Source organism: Chlorocebus sabaeus, chromosome 13 (assembly GCF_047675955.1).
Source record: "Chlorocebus sabaeus isolate Y175 chromosome 13, mChlSab1.0.hap1, whole genome shotgun sequence".
Classification (NCBI taxonomy): domain Eukaryota; kingdom Metazoa; phylum Chordata; class Mammalia; order Primates; family Cercopithecidae; genus Chlorocebus; species Chlorocebus sabaeus.
The window spans coordinates 87,099,979-87,125,684 of record NC_132916.1 but is presented as its reverse complement, the minus strand read 5'-3'; the positions used below and the strand labels follow the sequence as shown (position 1 = coordinate 87,125,684).

The window sequence follows — 25,706 nt, the reverse complement described above, 5'->3', positions numbered from 1 at the left end:
CTGCCTCTATAAAAAAAAAAAAAAAAAAAATTAGCTGGGTGTGGTGGTACATGCCTATAGTCCCAGCTACTCAGAAGGCTGAAGCAGAATTGTTTGAACCTAGGAGGCAGAGGTTGCAATGAGCGGAGATGGCACCACCACACTCCCAGCCTGGGCAACAGAGCAAGACCCTGTCTCAAAATAAAAAAAAAAAGGATACGTTGCAGTCCTAACCCCTAGTACCTTAGAATATGACCACCTTTGGAAATAGGGTCTGTATAGAGGTTAGCAGGTGCAAATGAGTTTGTTACGTTGGGCCCTAGTTCAGTATGGCTGGTATCTCATGAAAGGGGGACATTTGAACATAAAGACTTTGACGCTGAGGGAGGATGACATGAAGACACACGGAGGAAAGATGGCTGTGTGACACATCTACAAGTCAAGGAACACCAAGGACTGCTGGCAGACACCAGAAGCCAGAAGCAGTGAGCTTTCTCCCCTAGAGCTGTCAGAGGGAGCACGGCCCTGCCAACACATTGGTTTCAGACCACTAGCTTCCAAAACTGTAAGACAATAAATATCTTGTTTTAAGCCACTCAGTGTTTGGTACTCTTTTACAATAGCCCTAGGAAACTAATACAAAGCCACACAAAACCTGGACCTGCCCCTGTTCTAACTGATGCTTTCTGGTTCTAAAGCTCCTGGAGCCAGTGTTCTCTGAACAAAAGTCTCTAACCTTGGTATAAATTCAGCAAACTTTTCCCAGTTATTTTAAAGAGAATTTACTTGATACACTCTTGAGCTTTTAATGCCCAAAAAGAATTTTCTAAAGAACTCAGACATTCAGCCACAAAGACTAAATCACTGTTTGCTTTAAGAGCACTGAGGTCTTCAAAGGCAGCAACCATGAGGTATCCCTTTGGAGGTGACAAGCATTAACTCACATACCTGCCAGTATCTCCAGAGTCCTCACTCACCAGTGGTCCACCGCAGAAAATGCCCTCAGACTTCAGAGGCTCACCTCCCATTAGAGGGTGCCCCTCAGTTTCCTAGAGCTGCTGTAACAAAAGGCCACAATCTGGGTGGCTTGAAACAAGAAAAATGTATTCTCTCATGTTTCTGGAAGCTAGACATATGCAAGGTGTTGGCCCGGCCATGTTCTCTTCAATGCCTCTAAGGGAGGATCCTTCCTTGCCTCTTCCAGTTTCTGGTTGCCCCAGAAATTTGGTTGCTATATGTCTTCCTTCTGAGAAATGTGAAAATTGTCAGAATCAAAATGGAGTCATTTCTGTTTTTTAAAAAACACCACCACCAAAAAAAAAAAAAAAAAAAAAAACCCTGACAAATAGAGCCAGATAAAGGGTATGAAAAGAAGGCCCTCATGTGTGTTCCTGATAACAAAAACCATCACAAAAGACTGCAAAAACCACAACCTTGCACAAAGGCCGTCACAACCTTATGCAAAAAAATATTTATGCAGGCCTGGCACGGTGGCTTACCCCTTTAACCCAGCACTTTGGGAGGCTGAGGCAGGCAGATCACATAAGGCCAGTAGTTTGAGACCAGCCTGGCCAACATGATGAAACCCCATCTCTACTGAAAATACAAAAATTAGCAGGGCATGGTGGTGCACACCTGTAATCCCAGCTACTCGGGAGGCCGAGGCAGGAGAATTGCTGGAACCCAGAAGGCGGTTGGAGTGAGCCGAGATCACGCCACTGCACTCCAGCCTGGGCAACAGAGGGAGACATCTTTTCAGTAATGCCTATCCAGCCTCAATCACCCCTGTTATTGAACTCTGTAGGCAAGGATAATTATTTCAAAACAACTATGTAATCTTTCTCATTTTTTCCTTTAAACACCTTTGTCTTCCTTTACCTCCCTGAACATACACATAGTTTACTATGGTACACAAAATCCCAATGCAGTGCTCTATTCCCAAATAAACATCATTTTCTTTTAGAGAGTGTCTCTCTGTTTGTTATTTAGGTTTGTTATTTAGGTTGAAAGAATCATGAAGTTTTTTAGAAAGTCAGAGACTGAGATAGATGCTTTAAAAAGTACCTTCCATATCCTTCCCTTTCTTTCAACAGTGGTACGGACTGCAAAGAAGGAAATATGAGCAAAGTTAACTTCACCCCTGAGGAGAGCAAAATCACCTGGTGACCACTGAACAGGCCCCAGAGACAAAAACTCCTTAACTAAGGCATTTAGAAGGGAGCAAAGACCAGCTGGTGAGTATCAAACAGGCCATCTGAGGCCTGTCAAACACTGTTTATCTGGGGAAATTAAAAGTAATTAGACTTCCCTAGTATCTAAAGCAAGCATCTGGTTCCAGATTTCTTTCCCCCCAAAAATTATAAGTAACTAGAGTCTATTCTAGACATCTCCAGAATGCCATGCTGAAACCCACTGTGCAACCCTTGCTGACATTAAGGCACCAAAATGTCTAGAAATGTAATTATTTATCATGACTCGCATAGCTAATGTGGTCCAAATTACCCTTAAACTTGCACTTTAAGGTCCATAAATGCTCCTAAAGAAAAATCTACCGTGGCATGCTCAGTCCTCTTGCTGAGGCACCTGCTACACTCTTTTGTAGCTTGCTTTCTAATAAAACCTTCCTTTTTCAAACTGTTGTAGGTAAATTCTTTTTTTTTTTTTTTTTTTTTTTGAGACACAGTCTCACTGTGGCCCAGGCTGGAGTGCAGTGGCATGATCTTGGCTCACTGCAGCCTCTGCCTCCTGGGTTCAAGCAATTCTCCTGCCTCAGCCTCCCCAGTAGCTTGGATTACAGGTACACACCACCACGCCCAGCTAATTCTTGTATTTTTAACAGAGACGGGGGTTTCACCATATTGGCCAGCCTGGTCTCGAACTCCTGACCTCAAGTGATCCACCTGCCTCGGCCTCCCAAAGGTAAATTCTTTTTACCAACCCATGAGTTGACCACTTCCTGATGCTGGGGCTCTGACACCTTGCCTGGCACACCCTGCCTTCCCTCTGCCAACACAACAACTCTGAACCAGCAGGAGGAGTTTATTTTATGTTATTGTTATTTGTATTAACATAGATCATAATAGAGAACCCAAAAGTAGACCCCAAAATATTTGGGAATTACATTCCAAATTAGTGGAGAAAGAAGAGTTGATTATTCCAGACGTGTTATTACAACAACTGGCTTGCCATTTAGGTTTAAAAGAAAACTGGATTTCCCTGAGTGCGGTGGCTCATGCCTGTAATCCCAGCACTTTGGGAGCTTGAGGCAGGAGGATCACCTGAGGTCGGGAGTTCGAGACCAGCCTGACCATAGAGAAACCCGGTCTCTACTTAAAATACAAAAAATTAGCTGGGCATGGTGGCACATGCCTGTAATCCCAGCTACTCAGGAGGCTGAGGCAGGAGAATCACTTGAACCCAGGAGGTGGAGGTTGTGGTGAGCCAAGATCGCACCACTGCACTCCAGCCTGAGCGACAAGAGCAAAACTCTGTTTCAAAAAAAAAAAAGCTGAAGAAGCTGGCTTTCTATTTCACTCCTCATCCCCAAATAAATTACAGATGAATTAAATATCTAAATCCGACAAATAAAACTTTACATTCTAGGATAAAATATGGGTACTTCATGTGTGTATATATAGTTTATTTCAATAGCCTTTGGAGTTCAGGTGGTTTTTGGTTGCATGGATGAATTGTTCAGTGATGAAGTCTGAGATTTTAGTGTACCCATCACCCGAGTGGTGTACATTGTACCCAATAGGTAGTTTTTCATCCCTCGCTGCCCTCCTACCGTCCCCTTCTGAGTCTCCAATGTCCATTATACCACACTGTATGCCTTTGTGTCCCCATAGTTTAGCTCCCACTTATAAGTGAGAATATACAGTATTTAGTTTTCCATTCCTGAGTTACTTCACTTAGAATAATGGCCTCCACTGGGCACGGTGACTCACACCTCTAATCCCAGCACTTCCGGAGGCCGAGGTGGGCAGATCACTTGGGCCCAGGAGTTTCAGACCAGCCTGGGCAACATGATGAAACTCCATCTCTATTTTAAAAAAAGGAAAAAACTTAAAATAAATAATAAAAAATAAAATTAAAAAAGAAAAGGCCTCCAGCTCCGTCCAAGTAATTGCAAAATGTATTATTTTGTTCTTGTTTATGGCTTAGTATACCACGGTGTGTATATATATTTCCTTTATCACTTAATGGGCACTTAGGTTGGTGCCACATCTTTGAAATTGTAATTGTTTGAAATTGTAATTGTGCTATAGTAAACATACGCGTGTAAGTGTCTTTTTGATATAATGACTTCTTTTCCTCTGGGTAGATACCCAGTGGTGGAATTGCTGGATCAAATGGTAGGTGTAATTTTAGATCTCTGAGAAATCTCCATACTCCATACTTGAGAAATTTTCCATTTAGATTGTGCTAATTTACATTCCCACCTGCAGTGTGTAAGTGTTCCCTTTTCACTGCATTCACACCAACATATACTGTTTTTTGACTTTTTAATAATGGCCATTCTGGCTGGATAAGATGGTAGATATCTCATTGTGGTTTTAATGTGCATTTCCCTGATGATTAGTGATGTGGAGCATTTTTTCATATATTTTTTGGCCATTTGTATATCTTCTTCCGAGAAGTGTCTGTTCATGTCATCTGCCTACCCCCTCTTTTTTGTTGTTGTTGAGACAAAGTCTCGCTCTGTCACCCGGGCTGGAGCGCAGTGGCACAGTCATAGCTCACTGTAACCCTGAACTCCTGAGCTCAAGCAATCCTCCTGCCTCAGCGTCCCTAAGTGCCAGGATTACAGATGTGAGCCACTGAACCCAGCCATTTGCCCACTTTTTGATGGGATTGTTTTTATTTTTGTTTTCTTGCTGATTTGTTTGAGTTCCTTATAGATTCCGGATATTAGTCCTTTGTCAGATGCATAGTTTGCAAATATTTTCTCCCATTCTGTGGGTTGTCTGTTTATTCTGATGTTTATTTCTTTTGCTGTGCAGAAACTTTTTAAATTTAAGTAGGTTCCATTTATTTATTTTTGTTTTTATTACATTTGCTTTGGGGTCTTAGTTATGAATTGTTAGCCTTTAGGCCAATGTCCAGAAGAGTTTTTCCTAGATTTTCTTCTAAAAGTTTTATGGTTACAGGTCTTAGATTTAAGTGTTTAATCCATCTTGAGTTGGTTTTTATATAGGGTGAGAGATAGGGATCCAGTTTCATTCTTCTTCATGTAGCTATCCAGCTTTCCCAGCACCATTTACTGAATTAGGGTGTCCTTTCCCCAATGTATGTTTTTGTATCCGTTGTCAAAGATCAATTGGTTGTATTTGGCTTTATTTCTGGGATGTCTATTCTGTTTGATTGGTCTGCGTATCTACTTTATCTAGTACTATGCTATTTTGGTTACTGTAGTCTTACAGTATAATTTGAAGTCCGGTAACGTGATGCCTCCAGATTTGTTCTTTTTGCCTAGGGTTGTTTTGGCTATTTGGGCTCTTTTTTGATTCCATATGAATTTTAGGATTGTTTTTTCTAATTCTGTGAAAACTAATGTTGGTTTTTTGATAGGAGTTACATTGAATGTATAGATTGCTTTGGGCAGAATGGTCTTTTTCGTGATGCTGATTCTTCTAATCCATGAGCGTGGGATGTATTTCCATTTGTGTCATCTATTATTTCTTTCAGGAATATTTTGTAGTTCTTGTAGCGATCTTTCACCTCCTTGTTTAAGTATATTCCTATTTTATTGTTACTTTTTTGCAACTATTATAAATTTTAATTATTTATAAGTTATAATTATTATAATTATTTATTTGATTCTCAGCTTAGTCCTTGTTGGTGTATAGCAGTGCTACTGATTTGTGTACATTGATTTTGTAACCTGAGACTTTACTGAATCTCTTGAATCTAAAAGTCTTCTGGAGAAGTCATTAGAGTTTTCTATATCATTGGCAAACAGGAATAGTTCCGTTTTCTCTTTTCCAGTTTGGATGCCCTTTATTTCTTTGTCTTGCCTGATTGCTCTGGCTAGGACTTTCAGTACTATGTTAAACAGAAGTGGTGAAAGTGAGCATTCTTGTCTTGTTCTAGGTCTTAGAGGGGATGTTTTTAACTTTTCCTCGTTCAGTATAATGTTGGCTCTGGATTTTTCATCTATGGCTTTTATATTTTTTTAAATTTATTTAATTACTTATTATTTATTTTTGTAGAGACAGGGTCTCACTTTGTTGCCCAGACTGGTCTGGAACTCCTGGCTTCAAGTGATCCTTCTGCCTTGGCCTCCCAAAGTGCTGGAATTACAAGCATGAACCACTGTGCCCAGGCTTTCATTATTTTTGAGGTGGGTTCCTTCTACGCCTAATTTGTTGAGAGTTTGTATTATAAAGTGATGCTGGATTTTATCTAATGCTTTTCTGTGTCTATTGAGATGATCATATTGTTTTTGTTTTTAATCCTGTTTATGTGGTGCATTACATTTATTGACTTCCGTATGTTGAACAATCTCTGCATCCCTGGGATGAAACCCCTTGATCATGGTTAATTACCTCTTTGATGTGTTGTTGGATTTGGTTTGCTAGTATGTTGTTGAGGTGCCAAGGAGTTTAAAATTTTCCATAGCATGCTTTCAAATCTTGTTACCTCAGAGTCTGCAGGCATTCCCTCACTGATCAGTGACTTCTAAAGGCCCAAATTCATGTCTGTACATCAATTCCTTAACAAGGTCTCAATATGAAATAACTCCAGTTCCAGGACTGCAAAGTACAGCCAACACTGAACAGGTTCCTACATTCAGAGATCTGATTCTCCAGCCACAAACCTGTGTGCAAAAATATTGCATCTCTTTCTTTTCTTTTTTTTTTCATACAGAGTCTCGCTCTGTCGCCAGGCTAGAGTACAGTGGTGTGATTTCAGCTCACTGCAACCTCTGCCTCCTGGGTTCAAGTGATTCTCCTGCCTTAGCCTCCCCAGTAGCTAGGACTACAGGCACGTGCCACCACACCCAGCTAATATTTGTATTAGTTTCACCATGTTGGCCAGGATGGACATTTCTTTATTTTCTATAAATCGCCTTAATATTGATTCTGAGTCTCCTTCTTGCTAAACAGGGAAGAAATTTCAGTTCTGGCATTTTTTTAAACTTTTTGAGACAGAGTCTCACTCTGTTGCCCAGGTTGGAGTAGCCTGATCTTGGCTCACTGCGACCTCTGCCTCCTGGGTTCAAGTAATTCTAATGCCTCAGCCTCCTGAGTGGCTGGGATTATAGGTGCACACCACCAACCTGGCTAATTTTTATATTTTTAATAGAGATGGGGTTTTGCCATGTTGGCCAGGCTAGACTCAAACTCCTGACCTCAGGTGATCCTACCACCTCAGCCTCCCAAAGTGCTGGGATTACAGATGTGAGCCACCACGCCCAGCCCTCAGTTCTGGAATCCTTGGGGAATCCTGCCCTACCCCATCCCTAGAGTTATATATTGGTTCTGAGGGCTCAGACAACACATTTCCAAGAAGTGAGTGAAGGGAAAGGTTTCCTATTATCACTGACCATCCGGTCACATAGCTTGCACTGATCCTTTACATGGCTCCCTCAGGTCCAAAAGCTCTCTTCTGCTTCTCAACCAACCACACTGTGGGAAAAGGCAAGTTTTGTAGGACTGCAAACCCTGTTTCTCAAGCCTTCTCTTTCTAGATACACCTGTAATAATTCTTCTCCAAAGCACTGCAAAGGAGCAGGGCCTAGAATCCCAAACTCTAGGCTAATGTCCAATACTTTCCTTCACTAAGCAAACAATCCCAAAGGAAGCATTAAATTAGTACATGTGGCTGGATGTTTTGAGAAATTAATTTTTTTAGAGCTTGATGACAGAATGGACATACCAAATGAGTGAAGCATCAAAGTTGACTCCAATCTTTCCGTTCTAAATAGGAAGTCCTCCAACTTTCTGATCATCTCCAAGAACTCTAAGCCTATTATTTTATGCATAACAAAAAACATCAAAAATGTGATTTGGGATCATTTCCCCTGAATAGTGAGAAGTTTAATGTATTTTTGTTTAAACGTAAAACTGGAATTCTCCATAATTTTACAGCTGAAAACTAAGCCATATATATGGTCACTAGGTGGAGCTAAAACCAGATAATCCAAACTCCCATTGCTTTGGTAACCAAGAAAGTGGGTCAGTGAGTCAGGTTCTTCTATTACACATGGTGTGTGCCTATTCCAAATGTTGGGCTTGGCCCGCTTCACTGAACTCTTAATAACAGAGGTCGGCCTAACTACTACATGATTAAATAACGGTGACTAGCAGGGTACCTCTGCCTATCCAGCTTTTATTTAAGTTTCTTTACTGGAAAATACTAAAGATTAAAAGGAAAACAACTGCTTTCTGAACACTACTGTCAAGGCACAAAGGTGCCTTGTGTGCAATAAAAATTTAATTAAAAAAATTAAAAAATTAATTCTACTGTTTGAATTATGTGGAACACCATCTTTTCACTTGACAATAATACAATTTTATGTGTGTATTGTGCCTTACATATATATATATACACACACACACACACATACATATATATATTTTGAGACCAACTCTCACTCTCTCACCCAGGCTGGAGTGCAGTGGCATGATCTCTGCTCACTGCAACCTCTGCCTCCTAGAGGTTCAAGCGAATTTCATGCCTCAGCCTCCCTAATAGCGGGGACTACAGGTGCCCGCCACCACACCTGGCTAATTTTTGTGTTTTTAGTAGAGACAGGGATTCACCATTTTAGCCAGGCTGGTCTCGAACTCCTGACTTCAAGTGATCTGCCCACCTCGACCTCCCAAAGCACTGGGATTACAGGCATGAGCCCCCATGCCTGGCCTAATCTTCACAGTTGTATGAGGTAGACATTACTATCATCTCCATTTTATAGACGAAGAAACCAGCTCAGCGATAGGTTCGATAACTTGCCCCAAACCTCCCAACCAGTAAGCCAAAGAACCGGGCTGCAAGAGGGTGTGCAATGCTGGAACTTGCCAGCAGAGGCAGGAAACCTTTTTTCTAATCCAAGCTGGGATTTAAGTGTGTTAGACCTTAAAAGGGAAAAGAAAAAATCACCCTTCAAGGCTTGAGGTTTGTATTTTTCATTTGAAAAATGAATAGATAGTCTCTATGGTGGTACACTTTAAACGCAAATGCTCTCAGTCACCTGGAGATTGTATTGAAATGCAGATTCTAATTAAATAGGTCTGGTGTGAACCCGAGATACTGCATATCTAACAAGCTCTCGGGCCATGACAATGCTATTGTTTGGAGGACCACACCGAGTACCCTTCCTTTTATGAGAGGCTAATAACTAACTTCTGCCAAGGGAAAATATCTCCCAAAACTAAGAAATGGGCAAACCATATATCTGCATCGATGTCTGCAATTTGAGATATTCACTGATAATTATCTATTTGAAAGCAGAACTTTGCTGCTTGATGCAGATCTGTATTTGACATCATTCTATGCTTGTAAATTAATTGAAGTCTATCAGATCCTTTGGGAGAATGCAGCTTTGTTATTCCAGTCATCAGCCACCAATATATCCTTATCATTCGTGTTTTAGGTCAGTTGTTTTTCATACTTGATTGATAGCACACTTGGCATCAGGCAGAATCACTCCAGATTTCCTATGTAGAATCTGATATGAAGCTGATGCTTTAAGTCTTTGCAACATGAAACCATCATTTTTACCTAATTACAGGCATCCTGTTTCCCAGGCAAATAACCTCTCTCTATACTGGATCACTCTTACTTCTTTGCAGATATCACTTGCTTGCTAGGGAGTTATTAAGTAAATGATAGCATGTGCTGAATATCAATTTGTTTGATAAATTTGCATTTATTCTATGTAGTACTTTACAATTTACAAAAGCATTTTCACCTGTGTTAACTCATTTCATCTTTTAAAACTTAGTGAATTGGATAGGGAAGATAATACCTTTCCTATTGCAGATGAAAAGACCAGAAAGTTGTGACATACAGGAACACAACCAGTGTCTCCTGACTTCAAGTTTCAAGCAGTTCTTACTGCACCACATTGCTTTCCTACTCATGGTTCAATGAGCGTACCATTGTGTGAGCAAAGAGTATGCCCAAGCTGTACATTAAAAATAGGGTGGCTGGTCATGGTGGCTCATGCCTGTAATCCCAGCATTTTGGGAGGCCAAGGCAGGTGGATTGCTGAGTCCAGGAGTTAGAGACCAGCCCAGGCAACATGACAAAACCCATCTCTACAAAAAAAAAAATACAAAAATTAGCTGAGCATGGTGGTGCACACCAAGATCATGCCACTGTATTCCAGCCTGGGCGACAGAGTGAGACCCTGTCTCAAAAAGAAAAGCCAGGTTTGGGGAAGAAGGAAGTGGAACAGCAAGCTTCTCCCATCATAGGCCTAGAGGCCTAGGAGAGAAAAGTAGTTTCCTGGGCCAGGGCCAGGGCCATCCTGCTGTGTGCAGCCTTGGCACTTGGTGCCCTGTGTCCCAGCCACTCCAGCCATGTGTAAAAAGGGCCAACATACAGCTCAGGTAGTTGCTTCAGATAGTGCAATCCCCAAGCCTTGGTAGCTTCCACGTGGTGTTGGGCCTGTAAGTGTGCAGAAGTCAAGAATTGAGGTTTGGGAACCTCTGCCTAGATTTCAGGGGATGTAGGGAAAGGCCTGGATGTCCAGGCAGAAGTCTGCTGCTGGGCCAGAGCCCTCATGGAGAACTTCTGCTATGGCAGTGTGGAAGGGAAATGTCAGGTTGGAACCCCCACATAGAGTTCCCACTGGGGCACTGCCTAATGGAGCTGTGAGGAGAGGGCCACTGTCCTCCAGACCCCAGGAAGGTAGATCCACTGACAGCTTGCACTGTGTGCCTAGGAAAGCCACAGACACTCAATGCTAGCCCATGAAAGCAATTGGGAGAGGAGCTGTACCCTGCAAAGTCACAGGGGCAGAACTGCCTAAGGCCATGGGAGCCCACCTCTTGCATCAGCATGACCTGGATGTGATACATGGAGTCAAAGGATATCATTTTGTACCTTTGAACTTAATTACTGCCCTATTGGATTTGAGACTTGCATGGGGCCTGTAGCTCTTTTGTTTGGCCAATTTCTCCTATTTGGAATGTGTGTATTTACCCAATGCCTGTACCACCATTTTATCTAAGTAATAACTAAGTTGCTTTTGATTTTACAGGCTCATAGGCAGAAGGGACTTGCCTTGTCTCAGACAAGACTTTGGGCTTGAATTTTTGAGTTAATGCTGTAATGAGTTAAGACTTTGGGGGACTGTTGGAAGGGTATGATTCTGTTTTGAAATGTGAGGACATGACATTTGGGAGGGGCCAGGGTGGAATGATATGGTTTGGTCATGTCCCAACCCAAATCTCATATCGAATTGTAGTTCCTATAATCCCCACGTGTCATGGGAGGGACCGGGGGTGAGGTAATTGAACCATGGATCTCTTCAGTCAGTTGGGAGGTTAGGATTTCATTTTCATTTATCAATGCTGATGGGAATGATCAGGCTGTCTTCATGTCAGCTGAATTTGCAAGAAACTCCTTGGATGATGTTAATGGCAGCTGTATTTTTTGGGAGCTCTGCTCTAATTTGATAAAGTAAGTTCTGGTAAGATTTGTTCCTTTATCTTCAGTATCTCAAATGTTTTCATTCCAATAATCTTTATAACAATTTTTGATGTCTGAGTGGGTTCCCACACAGTCATCTATTGTAAGACTTTCTGATTCTTTTTTTTCCCTTTGGTCATTATGGATAGGGTTTCTGTACATAATTGCATGGTACCTTTTGTTTGGAAATAACATCAAAGTATTTGCTAAAGTATTTAGGAATGTGATTTTTGGATTGTAAGGTGAGACTTGTTGAGCTTTGGAAAAAACTGCCCCACTTGTAATAGGGGAAGAAAAATAATTTTCTCTCTCTGTTTTCAGAATTCTTAGATGGGACCCTCTGTAACAAATGACAGATTAAAATGAGAAAAATGTGGAAAAGTCTAAAAACATGTATACCTTATGGATACATGGGAGACACTCAGGGAAAAATGAGTAAATCTCCAACAATTGGCTTTCAATTCAAGTGTAAATACTATCTTCAACTTAAAGAAGATTTGAGGTGCAGTAATGGGAAGGTAACCAGCAAAAGGACAGTAGGTAAAGTTTGATATACAGACTTAAGTGCGTGCATTCTCCATTGATAAGACTCTTCAGTGATTTAGTTATCCTTCTCTTCTTGGTGGAAAGAGAGAGAGGTAGCTTTTAAATGGGGATTTCTTTTATAGATGTAAATTTTCCTTACACAAGAGTAACTTCTACTCTGTTTTCAGAACTTCTTTCATAGCATTTTTTCAAAATAATCATCTTGGAATAATTCTTAAGCCAAAGAGACATATTTTGGGTTGGCATATTCTGGATTCCTACCATTATATTTTTAGGTGGCATATTATGGTCTTCTACACTGTGTTCCACCAGCAGTGAAGAGTTCTTGTCTTTCCTCCAGCAATTTGTCATTTTTTTAGAGTTTAGCAATTCTAACAGATATATACCAGCTGTGCTATCTCATTGTGGTTTTCAGTTCTCTACTATGTTGAGCATCTTTTTGTATGTTTACTTGCCATCTGTAGATCTTCTTTGGTGAGGTGTCTGTTCAGATCTGTGTGCATTTTTAATTGGGCTATTTAACTTATTGTTTAGTTTTAAGGGTTTTTTTTGCATATTTTGAATACAAATTCTCAGATTTGTATTTTGCAAATATTGTCTTTCAATATGTGGCTTGTTTTTTTTTATTCTCTTAATAAGATCTTTTCCAGAGTGTAACCTTTTAATATTAAAAAATCCACATTATTATTTCTTCTATGTGTATCGACTTTTTGTGTCGTTTGTTAAGATTCATTACCAAACTCAAAGACACATAGCTTTTCTTCTATGTTTTCTTCCAGAAATTGTAGGCCAGGTGCAGTCGCTCTCGGCTGTAATCCCAGCACTTTGGGAGGTCGAGAGGCAGGCGGATCACGAGGTCAGGAGATTGAGTCCATCCTGGATAACATGGTGAAACCACGTCTCTACTAAAAATACAAAAAATTAGCCGGACGTGGTGGCGGGCACCCATAGTCCCAGCTACTCGGGAGGCTGAGGCAGGAGAATGGTGTGAACCCAGGAAGTGGAGCTTGCAATGAGCTGGGATTGCACCACTGCACTCCAGCCTGGGTGACAGAGCAAGACTCCACCTCAAAAAAAAAAAAAAAATATTGCTGGCTACATGCCGATAAGTAGGACGAAAGGGACATTCTTAAGAGAAACTTGGCACCATAAGTACAGATTAAAGCAGAGGACATTCAAAAGAGATAGGCAGGTGCAGTAGGTACAGACATGACCACCATGAGACCTTCCTGAGATGGCAGGAAGGAGCCCAGTCCCAGAGTGGATTGGATTGATCACCGCACATGTGCCCCAACCAACAGTGAGGGGTCCCACGAGCCCAAGTGGGGAAAGTTAGGGATCTAAGGTAGGAGCAGGAAAACCAGACAAAGAAAACAGGTGGAGACTTGAGACAGAGGCATGAATGTGAAGAAACCAAAATTAAAATTTCCTGCACAGGACACTTGGCCTGTTTTCCTGCACAATCAGCCCACTCCTCCCTTGGGTCCTACCTATTTTTTTCTACAATAAGCTGTTTACACTGTATTTATTTTCAATGAAGTTATCTGCCATCTTTGTACTGCCTCCTGGTGAAAATCTTTCTTCCAAGTTAGACAAGAACTGGGACATCAGCTCTCTCCAGCGATAGCTCCTTTTGAGTTTGAATTTCCCAAACTGATGGCGCTGAATTACTAGTGCTCTGACTTTAAGTGGTGCAGAAAGAGGTTAGTAGGGGGCACCAGCCTCACACCTGGAGCAAGAGGGTCCTGCATAGTCCCCCAGATGCCTACAGGTGGCGTGCCACCACTACACGGCAAGCAAGAGGGCCAGGCAGTGTCCCCAGCTGCCAGCAGGGGGTCGCACGGACACACCATGAGAAAGAGGACCCTGCTGTGCCCTCATTGCCAGCAGGGGGCGTGCTGCCACTACACTGTGAGCAAGAGGGCCCTGCAGTTGTCCTAGTCACCAACAGGTGGCACATGGGCACAGCACCATGAGCAAGCAGGCCCTGCAGTGGTCGGCTGCCAGCAGGGGGTGCCCGAGTTAGCCTTTTCAGATTCCTGAGGTTCCACCACCTGCCTGCCTCCCAGAGCCATGCATAGCCTATGTGAGGGCGGAACTACATTCTTCTCAGCACAGACCCAGAGGGCACCACGAAGGTGGAGCTGCATTCTGCTCATCACAGACTGGGGGGCACTGTGAGGGCAGAGCTGCGTTCTGTGCAGCACAGACCCAGGGGTTACCGCGAGGGCAGAGCTGCATTCTGTTCAGAACAGACCCGGGGGCACTGCAAAGGCAGAGCAGTGTTCTCCCCAGCACAGATGCAGAGAACACTGTAAGGGCAGGGCTGCTTTCTCCTCAGCACAGACCCTGGGGGCACTATCTCGCTTTGGGACAACTCAGGACCACATCCACGGTGAGCGAAATCCTTCCTGTTTGCAGCCCTGAATCTTGAGGGTCACAGACTAGTTTGAAGGGCTTGGTGTGAAAAACTGGAAACCAAAAGACCCTCTAAATCCTATGCACTGAGGTTCTCCCCACCCAAGGCGAGATGGCTGCAGTGTGAGGTCCATACTGCAGCCTCAGAACACAAAGGCATTCTTCATAATGCAGACATGCCATCTGAAATATGAATACAACACCTGCAGTACTCATGTACCAAACATCTGTAATGCTGGCACACTACCTAAAAACGAAAATGTTATAAATCCTCACTCCCCATGCAAGCTGCAACCCAATACAGTGCTCACAATAATGAACACTGACATAATCAACACAAATGTAGCCACTAGCATATGGTTAGGGTTGCTATCAGGGTTAGTGGTTACAGTTAGGGGTTGGGGTTACGATTGGGGTTAGGGTTAGATTTGGGGTTAGGATTAGGGTTGGAGTTGGGATTAGGGTTATGGTTAGAGTTTAGGGTTATGACTAGGGCTAGGGTTATGGTCGGTTACAATTTAGGGTTACAGCTAGAGCTAGAGATAGGGTCAGGGTTATGGTTTAGGGTTGGAGTTGGGATTAGGGTTATGATTAGGGTTTAAGGTTATGGCTAGGGTTAGGGTCAAGGTTACAGTTTAGGGTTATGGCTAGGGCTCCGGTCAGGGTTACGGTTAGGGTTTGGGTCAGGGTCAGGGTTATGGCTGGGGCTCGGGTCAGGGTCAGGGTAATGGCTGGGGCTTGGGTCAGGGTCAGGGTAATGACTGGGGCTCAGGTCATGGTCAGGGTAAAGGCTAGGGTGAGGGTGAGGATGAGGGTCTCGGTGAGGGTTAGGGTCAGGGCGAGGGTCAGGGTCAGGGCTAGGCGAGGGCAAGGGCTAGGGTGATGGTTAGGGTGATGGTGAGGTTGAGGGTTAGGGGTGAGGGTGTGGGTGAGGGTTAGGGTGAGGGTTAGGGTGAGGGTGAAGATTATGGTGAGGGTTAGGGTTACGGTTAGGGGCTAGGGTTACGGTTAGGGGCTAGGGTTAGGGTTGGGGTTAGGGTTAGGATTAGGGTTAAGCATTAGGGTTAGGATTCGTGTTTGGGTTTGGGTTTGGGTTAGGGTTCGGGTTAGGGTTTGGGTTCAGGTTCAGGTTTGGGTTAGGGCTAGGGCTAGAGTTCTGGATAGGGTTTGGGTTTGGGTTCGGATTCAGGTTAGGGTTCGGGTTTGGGTTCTAGGACCTTTGACTGCAGGGAATCAAACTGCTGATCACCTAGTTGCTACTGCCATATCTAATGCTAGACAGTTTCACAATTTAACCAATGTTAATGCCTCTGGCTTCAAATGCAAATGCAGCATTACCTGGAAAGAAGCTAAAGTTGGGCGGTTTCAATATGGCCGATTAGGAACAGCTCCAGGCTACAACTCCCAGCGTGAGTGACACAGAAGACGGGTGATTTCTGCATTTCCAACTGAGGTACTGGGTTCATCTCGCTGGGGCGCATTTGACAGTAGGTGCTGGACAGTGGGTGCAGCCCACCGAGCGAGAGTCAAAGCAGGGAGAGGTGTTGCCTCACCCAGGTAGTGCAAGGGGTAAGGGAATTCCCTTTGCTAGCCAAGGGAAGCCCTGACACACAATACCTGGAAATTCAGGTCACTCCCACCCTAATACTGTGATTTTCCAAGGATCTTAGCAAACTGCACACTAGGAGATTATATCCCGCACCTATCTTGGAGGATTCTATGCCCACGGAGCTTTGCTCATTGCTAGCACAGCAGTCTGAGATCTAACTGCAAGGTGGCAGCGAGGCTGGGGGAGGGGTGCCCGCAATTGCTGAGGCTTGAGTAGATAAACAAAGTGACCGGGAAGCTCTAACTGGGTAGAGCCCACCGCAGCTCAAGGAGGCCTATCTGCCTCTGTAGACTCCACCTCTGGGGACAGAGCGTAGCCAAACAAAAGTGTGCACAAACCTCTGCAGATTTAAATGTCCCTGTCTGACAGCTTTGAAGAAAGTAGTGGTTCTCCCAGCACAGAGTTTGAGATCTGAGAATGGACAAACTGCTTCCTCGAGTGGGTCCCTGACCCCTGAGTAGCCTAACTGGGAGGCACCCCCCAGTAGGGGCCGATTGATTCCTCGCACAGCTAGGTGCCCCTCTGAGATGAAACTTCCGGAGGGACAACCAGGCAGCAACATTTGCTGTTCAGCAATATTCACCATTCTGCAGCCTCCGTGGCTGATACCCAGGCAAACAGGGTCTGGAGTGGACCTCCAGCAAACTCTGACAGACCTGCAGCTGAGGATCCTGACTGTTAGAAGGAAAACTAACAAACAGAAAGGACATCCACACCAAAACCCCATTTTTACGTCACCATCATCAAAGACCAAAGGTAGATAAAACCACCATCTTTTCTCATTGGTCAATGGCCATCCTGTGTCCATAATAATGGTTAGTGTCCATGATAAAAATTTCAAATACAATTATATTTTGCAGCTAATAAGGTGTAACATTGAATTAGCACTAAGAATCTTCCTACCATGAAGTCAGTTGTGTGTTCTCAGCATTCCCAGACCCTCACTTTTTGTGTCAAGTTTTGTGTATTACCTGATGAATAGAACAAAACTTGTTTGTGCCCATTAAACAGGTAATTCATGTTTTCAAAAGATAAGCATTATCTTTCTTTTATCACTTCTAATAATTCAACTCTGTAGTCCTGATCAGTGTGGCTTACAAACTGGAAGACAAAAGACATTTTAAAAAACCTAATAGCTAAGTTAGTTTTTGAAGCTATTAATATTGCTAAAATTATTGCTATAGAAAAGAGAAAAGAGCATGTTGAATAGAACTCTGTTATTAGAGATTTCTCCTGAAAAAGTCACATGTTATTTCTTCTCACCTCCATTGGCAAAAAAACAAAACAAAACAAAACAAAACAAAACAAAAACTATATGGTCTTGCAAAAATTTAAGCAGGTGGGTTGGAATGGTCAGAATGCATTCATAAAAACTGAAATGAAAATATTTGGAGAACAGCATCAATGACTATTGTGAATGCCAACATGCATCCCTAACAACCCTGTGCTGTTACTCTCCAAACTTTTTATGTCTTGCAAAGTATTAGAACTTCCTATCTGAAACCATATGACTCAGAGGGACTGCAAAATACATAATGACATCTCCTTTAGGATATCCTTAGAGAATTCATGGAAAAGAAATTAAATAATTTAAAAAGTGCTTTTGGGTACAGCTATGTAGCAGTAGGGGGTAAGATTAGAGATAGATTGATAATAGGAGAGTTAGGGTTAGGATTAGGGTCTGGGTCAGAGTCAGGGCCGGAAGTATGGTTAGAGGTGGGGTCGTGGTCAGGGTCAAGATCAGAGTCAGGGTCAAAGTCAGGGTCAGAATTAGGGACCAGGGTAGGGATCAGGGTTTAGGGTCAGGGTCAAAGTCTAGAGACAGGATTGGGGTTAGGATTAGAACCAGAGATTTGTTCTCCTCAGGACCCACCAGGAAGAGGCCATGGCTTTGGAGCACCTGGTAGTGTGTCCACAGTGAAGACCAGAGTTTCGTTGTCCTCAAGACTGACCTAGGGAGACGTGGCTGCGGGCCAGTGAGGAAGGTGAGGCAAAAGCTTCCTGTCTGCTCCCTGGGTGCTAAAGGGAGCTCTGCTGTGGGCTTTACTTCACACGTTATATCCTGCAAGTCTTGTTTTACAAAAGCATCCCTTCCTTGAGGCTTTGGTTGCTCATCATCACAGCATGTCATAACATATGGTAAGATTTGGGTTTGCTTCAGCGGGGAGATCTTGGTACAGAGAAAGGAGAAATGCTTAGAGCCACCTCAGGACAGTTGGGATGAAAGCTGGGGATGGGTGGAGGCTGGAGGAAACATGTGCACCCCCTGTAAACACTTTTATTCATGCTTTCATTACTCATTTTTCTTACAGTGTTAAAGTAGTAAAAATGGTATTGAAAAATTGAAAAGTAAGCATATTAAAACTTGCGACATGCAACATTATTTAAGTTTAAATATATTATTTGTACCTCATCAACATTTTTTATTTTGTTGAGAAAGTCTAAGGTTAATTGGCAGCATATTTTAATAGTAGATAGAATATCTGTTTTATAAACATTGACATCCTACATTACAGGTGTGAACCGTGAAAATCTGAGACAGGTCTCAGATTTTTTAGAAAGTTTATTTTGCCAAGTTTGAGGATGCGCCCCGATGCCTCTGCAGGAGGTCTCGACAACACGGGCCCAAGGTGGTCGGGGCCCAGCTTGGTTTTACACATTTTAGGGAGACGTGAGACATCGATCAATATGTGAAAGATGTACCTTGGTTCAGTCCAGGAAGGTGAGACAACTTGAAGAGAAGGCCAGACAGGGAGCTTCCAGGTCATAGGTAGGTAAGACACAAATGGTTTCATTCTTTTGAGTTGCCGGTTACCCTCTCCCGATGAGGCACTCAGATACACATTTCTCTTGGTGAGCAGACGGGTGACTTTGGACAGAATGGGAGGCGGGTTTGCCCTCAGCAGCCCCAGCTTGACTTTTCCCTTTAGCTTAGTGATTTCGGGTCCCCAAGGTTGATTTTCCTTTCACAAGGTCTAACATGTTTTCCTATGAGCATTAAGTATTCATTGGGTATTTTATTATATAAGGCACAGATTTTTAAAAAATCATCAACTTCATGACTAGCTCTATAGACATAACAACATAGAGGTTCAACTAAATTTGGAAACATTCCAGAGTTTTGGTTTCTAATACTTCTTTGTGATTCTTTAAAAGGTAAAGTATTTTTTTTCCGTAAAGCATAGTAACATCTAAAATCACCCGTAGAATGTCCTTTCATTTGTTTTCTCTAGTTTCCCCATTTTCTGCAAAGCCTCATTGAGGAAATTGACTTTTAATATCCTTTTACACGCTTCTGTTTTAGAAAGCTTTGTGGTAAAACATTGAATATTCATGGTCACAAGTTCTGTTCACATTCTTTCTTTCTTTGAATATTTTTTTCCCAGTGGCCAATATTTGATTCTGTTGTATTACGGCTAAAAAGTAGGCATGGAACAAAATAAAGACAAGAAGTCTTTGGAAGAAGTGATCCAGTCACAATGAATCAATTTGCCATTGGAACATATTTTCACAAAGTCACTCTTTTGAAAATATTTAGTCATGAATTGAAACAGAGTCTGGTAGGTTATTTTTTTTCCTGGTCTAAGGAGAACAGCATTTTAGAGAATGAACCCAGGACACAACCACAGCACAAGAAAAAAATATGATAAATAAGTTTACACATATGTGTTACCCCTGTAACAGAAAACATGTAAAGAACATTTATTTTGATTTATATATCAGTCTGTATTGTTTAATTTTTTTATGTCATAAATGCTCTTATTTAAAAAACAGGACTAGTTAATAGTGTCAATTACTAGCAGTTCATGGTATAAATAATTAAACAAGGAAGTGTTAGAAAAATATAACAATGTTTCAAATACAGTTATATTTTATAGCAGTTTTTGACTTACACAGAAATTGCAAAAAAGAAAAATTGCAGAGATTTCCATTGTAGCTTCAACCTACTTTCTTCTCTTATTAACATCTTCTGTCAGTGTATCTCACATGGCTTATTAATATCTTACATAATGTGTCACAGTTAATGAACAAATACTGATAGACTATTATTAACTAAAATTCATATTTCATTTGGATTCCCTTAGTTTCATCTTACCCTGACCCATCCAGGATCCCGCATGACATGTAGTCATCACGTAGGTGGCTCCTGGATGTGACAGCGTGTCTGGCTTTCCATCTCATGATGACCTTGACAGTATTGAGGAGGATTGGTCAGGAATTTTGTAGAATGTCCCCCATTGTGATTAAACATGGAATTTTTCTTATAATTAGACTGGGGTTCTGGGTCTGGAAGAAGTAGATCACAGAGGTGAAGTGCTACTCTTGTCACTTCATTTTCTCAAGGTGAACTGTCGCCTTTGATGTTCACTTGGATTGTTCGGCAGAGCTAGTTTGTTAGGTTTTTCCACTGTGATGTTATTTTTCCTCCTTGTCCGTACTGCACGTGTTCTTTTGGAACAAGTCACCATGCGGAGCCCACACTTACAGAGTGAGGAGCTCCACCTTCTTGATGGCTGACTGTCTACCTCAATTATTTGGAATTCTTTTGCAAAGGAGATTTCTATTCAACTCCATTTGCTTATTCACCTATGTATACAAACACAGACACCTAGATAATTACTTAAAGCTTTAGTTACTATTCAGCACTACAGCATTTTGTTGCACAATTCATTCCTGTGTTGGTCATGGGTAGCTCTTTTTATTGGCTCCTATTTTTCTTTCAATAAAAGAATTAATTTTTATTTATTTGTATTACATAATTTAATTTTTTTCGTACATACTTACTTTCTGATACTTCAAGATGATCCGGCTCATATATCTACTGTCCCAGTTCTAGTACCAGACATTTCTTCAAAGAGCCTGATTCCTTTGAGAATGGTAGGAAAACTTACATCTGACTGCTGAATGGGCACATTATATCTTGTCCCTCCTTAGCAATGCTAGGAAGTATATGTGTGCATCTAATAGACCTATACACCCCTAATTATAAAGGTTTCTATGTGGAACTGTATGTATCTATATTAAACCAAATGTAAGTTTATGTTGATGTCTCCACTTCTGATCTACTATCACATGAATCATTGTAGCCTTCTCCCCTTGCTAATTTGTAATCTCCCACTTCAACAGTGAGAGACCTGGTTCCTACCGTCTGCAAGTTATGTAAGTCATTGTTTTATTCCAGATAAGGATACTGTGGTTTTACAATTGTTCACAATTACTCCTGTTGGAAAGAACTTTATAAAATGGAATCCAGTGATGAAGTGTAGTTCATTTGCCTTCAGCCTACAGAGTCTATTCATTTTTGAAGTGACTTAGGTCAACACCATTTTCCCTACACCTTCAGTGAGTTTTTTCCTACATTTGTGTCTTAGTCCACTTTGTGCTTCTGTAACAGAATACTTGAGGTTGGGTAATTTATAAGTAAAAAAGGTCCAATTGACTCACAATACTGGTGGCTGGAATGTCCGAGATTAGGCAGTTGCATCTGGTGGGGCCTCAGTCTTTTTCATCTCATGGTAGAAAGTGGAAGGGGAGCAAGGGGTGCACCAGAGATCACATAGCAAGAGCGACAGCAGGAGGGAAGCCAAGGAACCCAGACTCTTGTTAACTCCTACTCCTGCAGGAATTAATCCATTCCTGTGAGAGCAGAACTCACTCATCCCCATGGAGGACATTAACCTAGTCATGAGGAATCCGTCCTCATGACCCAAACACCTTTCACTGGGCCCTACCGCCCCACACTGCCACACTGAGGGTCAAATTTCAACACGAGTTTTTGCAGGGACAAACCACATCCAAACCATAGTAATATGTAGCATAGTTAATTTCTTTTTCACATGATGTATTCTGTGTTGGGATACTCCATATCCTGAATAATTTTATTTAATTTGAATAGAGTTTCACATACCCATTTGGCTGTAAAATTCTGTGTGTTTTGACAAATGTGTAGTGGCAGGTACCCACTATTAAAGTATCATATGGAATGCTTCAAACCCCCACCCCATGGAGCCAATGGCTTCCCATCTGTGTAGTTTGCCTTCTCCAGAATCTCATTAAATGAAGTCACACTGTGTATATTCTCCTCAGACTGTCTTCTTCCACTTAGCAATGTGCATGCAAGATTCACTAATGTCTTTGTGTGAGTTGGTAGCTTGTTCCTTTCTTCGGCTAAATAGTATTCCATTGCATGAATGTACCACAATTTGGTTATGCATTTGGGTAGCAAAACCTTCCTCTTCTAACTTTGTTCCAGGGTTGGAGACCTTCAAATTAACTGACAATAGATACATTAATAGGTGAGACAATATTTGGCTTCTTATTCCACAAGTATCATTGTAGGACAAAATTCATCAGATGGCAGGATCCAGTTTACAAACAGGAAAAACTAGCCCAAAGACAAGAAACTAGACTAGAATCTGATAACCCACAAAGGCTATAGATTTCCTTTTATTTATTTAAATTTTTTATTATACTTTAAGTTCTAGGGTACATGTGCACAACGTGCAGGTTTGTTACATAGGTATACATGTGCCATGTTGGTTTGCTGCACCTATCTACTCATCATTTATGTTACGTATAGTTTTCCTCAAAAAAGGTTTTTTTGAGACAGGGTCTGGCTCTGTCTCCCAGGCTGGAGTGCAAAGGTGCAATCTCAGCTCACTGCAACCTCTACCTCCTGGGTGCAAGCAATCCTCCCTCCTCAGCCTCCTGATTAGCTCGGACTACAGGCACATGCCATCATGCCCATCTAATTTTTCTATTTTTAGTAGACATGAGGTTTCACCATGTTGCCCAGGCTGGTCTTGAACTCCTGACCTCCCAAAGTGCTGGAATTATAGGCATGTGCCACCACGCCCGTCCGACTTATAGTTTTCCATTGAAATATAAAATTTATCTCCGTAGTAACCACCATTTTTGATCATAGATAATCAAAGTAAGATTATTCTTGTTTCAAAAATAAGTCTAGCCTTGTTAGATTTTGCCTGATCATTTATGTAAGTGCAGCAAGAACAAGAGTTGACCACATAGGTGCTTTCAAGCTTCCTTGCTGCAAATTTTCATACAGAATCTCAGATTGGACTTTTAAAGACCTTATTGAGGCTAAAAGCCAAGCCAAGAACATACTATCAAATTTCAGCTGCAGTCCTTATAGCTTTGTGTGAATTCCTCTCTGCTTGAGGCCCTCAAAATAGCCCCAAATTCCTGGGCCTACAAGGAAATGACCTTCCTTACTAATCCGTAAGGCTGTGAACCCCATAATCTAGGTATCAGACTGGCTTTTCTCAGAGTGCTTTGTAAGCATTGACTCCATAAAATTCAACCTTAGTTTCTTACAATTGCTGGTCATGAGGTACACTTCCTAAATATGATATTTCAGTAAAAGCCTTGATAATATAGCCAAAGTTTCCAATTATGTCCTGTTACAAGGTGAACAGATTCTTACTGGACTTTTGCTAACAACTATATTGTCATGAAAGTAAGAGTATTCAGTAAGAATTTCAAAATTCTAGAGAAATCAGGTGGGGAAAAAAAGATAAATGCTCTATTTCTGTTTACAAAAGCATAATCTACTAAAATTGTTGTGAGTTACAGTGAGCTTAAGAGTGGCCAGGTGCGGTGGCTCACACCTGTAATCCCAGCACTTTGGGAGTCTGAGATAGGCGGATCACGAGGTCAGGAGATCAAGAGCATCCTAGCTAACATGATGAAACCCCGTCTCTACTGAAAAATAAAAGAAATTAGCCGGCGTGGTGGCGGGAGCCTGTATTCCCATCTACTCAGGAGGCTGAGGCAGGAGAATGGCGTGAAGCCGGCAGGCGGAGCTTGCAGTGAGCCCTCCAGCCTGGGCGACAGAGCGAGACTCCATCTCAAAAAAACAAGAGTTAGCTTAAGAGAAAGAGATTTCTTTTTTTTTCTTTTTTTTTCTTTTTTGAGACTGCGTGTCGCTCCGTCTCAATTTCTCAATGTGGTAGGCAAAAACATGTTTATTAACAGGCCAAAATTCTAGTTTCTCTGTAAAAATAAGAAGCCTAAAGTATATAAACCTGAATTACTTATGTTCAGTAATTAATGTTTTAGTATTATATCTTATTTATAAATGATGTTGATATTTAATGGAAATATTTTACTTAGCTTAACTTTAAGGTTAAAAATTACCAAAAGTATTTTGGAAACTACTGTTAGGCAGATTTACTGTAAAAAACTTATTATTGAAATAATGTTTTTCGCTTTTCACAAGATGGCACCAAAAACGAAGGAAGCTCCTGCCCCTCCTAAAGCCGAAGCCAAAGCAAAGGTTTTAAAGGCCCAGAAAGCAGTGCTGAAATGTATCCACAGCCCCCCCAAAAAAGAAGATCTGTACCTCACCCACCTTCCAGCATCCCCAGACACTGGAGGCAGCCCAGATATCCTGGGAAGAGCGTCCCCCAGAGAAACAAGCTTGACCACCATGCTATCATCAAGTTTCCACTGACCACTGAGTCAGCCATGAATAAGATAGAAGACAACAATATGCTTGTGTTCACTGTCAATGTTAAAGCCAACAAGCACCAGATCAAACAAACTGTGAAGAAGCTCTGGGATGTGGATGTGGCCACGGTCAACGTCCTGATTCGGCCTGACAGAGAGAAGAAGGAATATGTTCGACTGGCTCCTGATTAGGATGCTTTGGATGTTGCCAACAAACTTGGGATCATCTAAACTGAGTCCAGCTGGCTGATTCTAAATAGATGTATATCTTTTCACCATAAAAAAAAGGAAATAATGTTTTTCATAAGAATGACAACTTAAAATCTTTAAGCTTATAGATTTGATTCTAATTATCTAGTAAGTATAATATTAGCTTCTTGTAAGCACTCAAGCAGAATAGAAACTTGTTTGTTGGCCGGGCATGTGGACTCACACCTGTAATCCCAGCACTTTGGGAGGCTGAGGAGGGTGGATCATGAGGTCAGGAGATCAAGACCATCCTGGCTAACACTGTGGAACCCTGTCTCTACTAAAAATACAAAAAAAATTAGCTGGGCACGGTGGCAGGTGCCTGTAGTCCTGGTTACTCGGGAGGCTGAGGCAGGAGAATGGCCTGAACCCAGGAGGCGGAACTTGCAGTGAGCCGAGATCGCACCACTGTACCCCAGCCTGGGTGACAGAGAGAGACTACATCTCAAAAAAAAAAAAAAAAAACTTGTTTGTTTTACATTTAATAGTGGTAACTCCTCTGAAGACATAGTTGTTTTATTACACAAAAAATATTAAATTTATCTTATTTAACTAAGTTGTATCCAAATCGTGTTAACTTGAAAAACATTTGGATCGGTTCTTATATTTCTAGGAGTTTGGGGAATATTTATTTATCAATGATTTTTTTTTTCCAAGCCAAGTTAGAATAGAACACTTTTAGAGGATTTTATAAATGAATTTTGCAGTGCTATCCAGAGTTAAGAAAAATCACATATACAGAACATACATTAATAGACATACAAACACAAATAGAGATCTCATAGCTTTCATC

The 25,706-nt window shown here is 41.8% G+C and overlaps 1 long non-coding RNA gene across 3 annotated transcripts in view; it reads left to right on the top strand.

Moving 5' to 3' along the window:
- LOC140713186 (uncharacterized) overlaps positions 1-25,469 on the top strand; it is a 31,472-nt gene extending 6,003 nt beyond the window's left edge. The window contains exons 2-6 of one of the 3 annotated variants that reach the window (XR_012095076.1): positions 2,073-2,213; positions 2,819-2,898; positions 6,192-6,322; positions 18,062-18,180; positions 24,435-25,469. This is a non-coding gene — a long non-coding RNA (uncharacterized lncRNA). Of the gene's footprint in view, positions 1-2,072; positions 2,214-2,818; positions 2,899-6,191; positions 16,040-18,061; positions 18,181-24,434 lie in introns of all 3 variants that reach the window. The other 2 variants (XR_012095075.1, XR_012095077.1) reach the window with 2 other exon arrangements.
- The last annotated feature ends 237 nt before the right edge of the window (positions 25,470-25,706 follow it).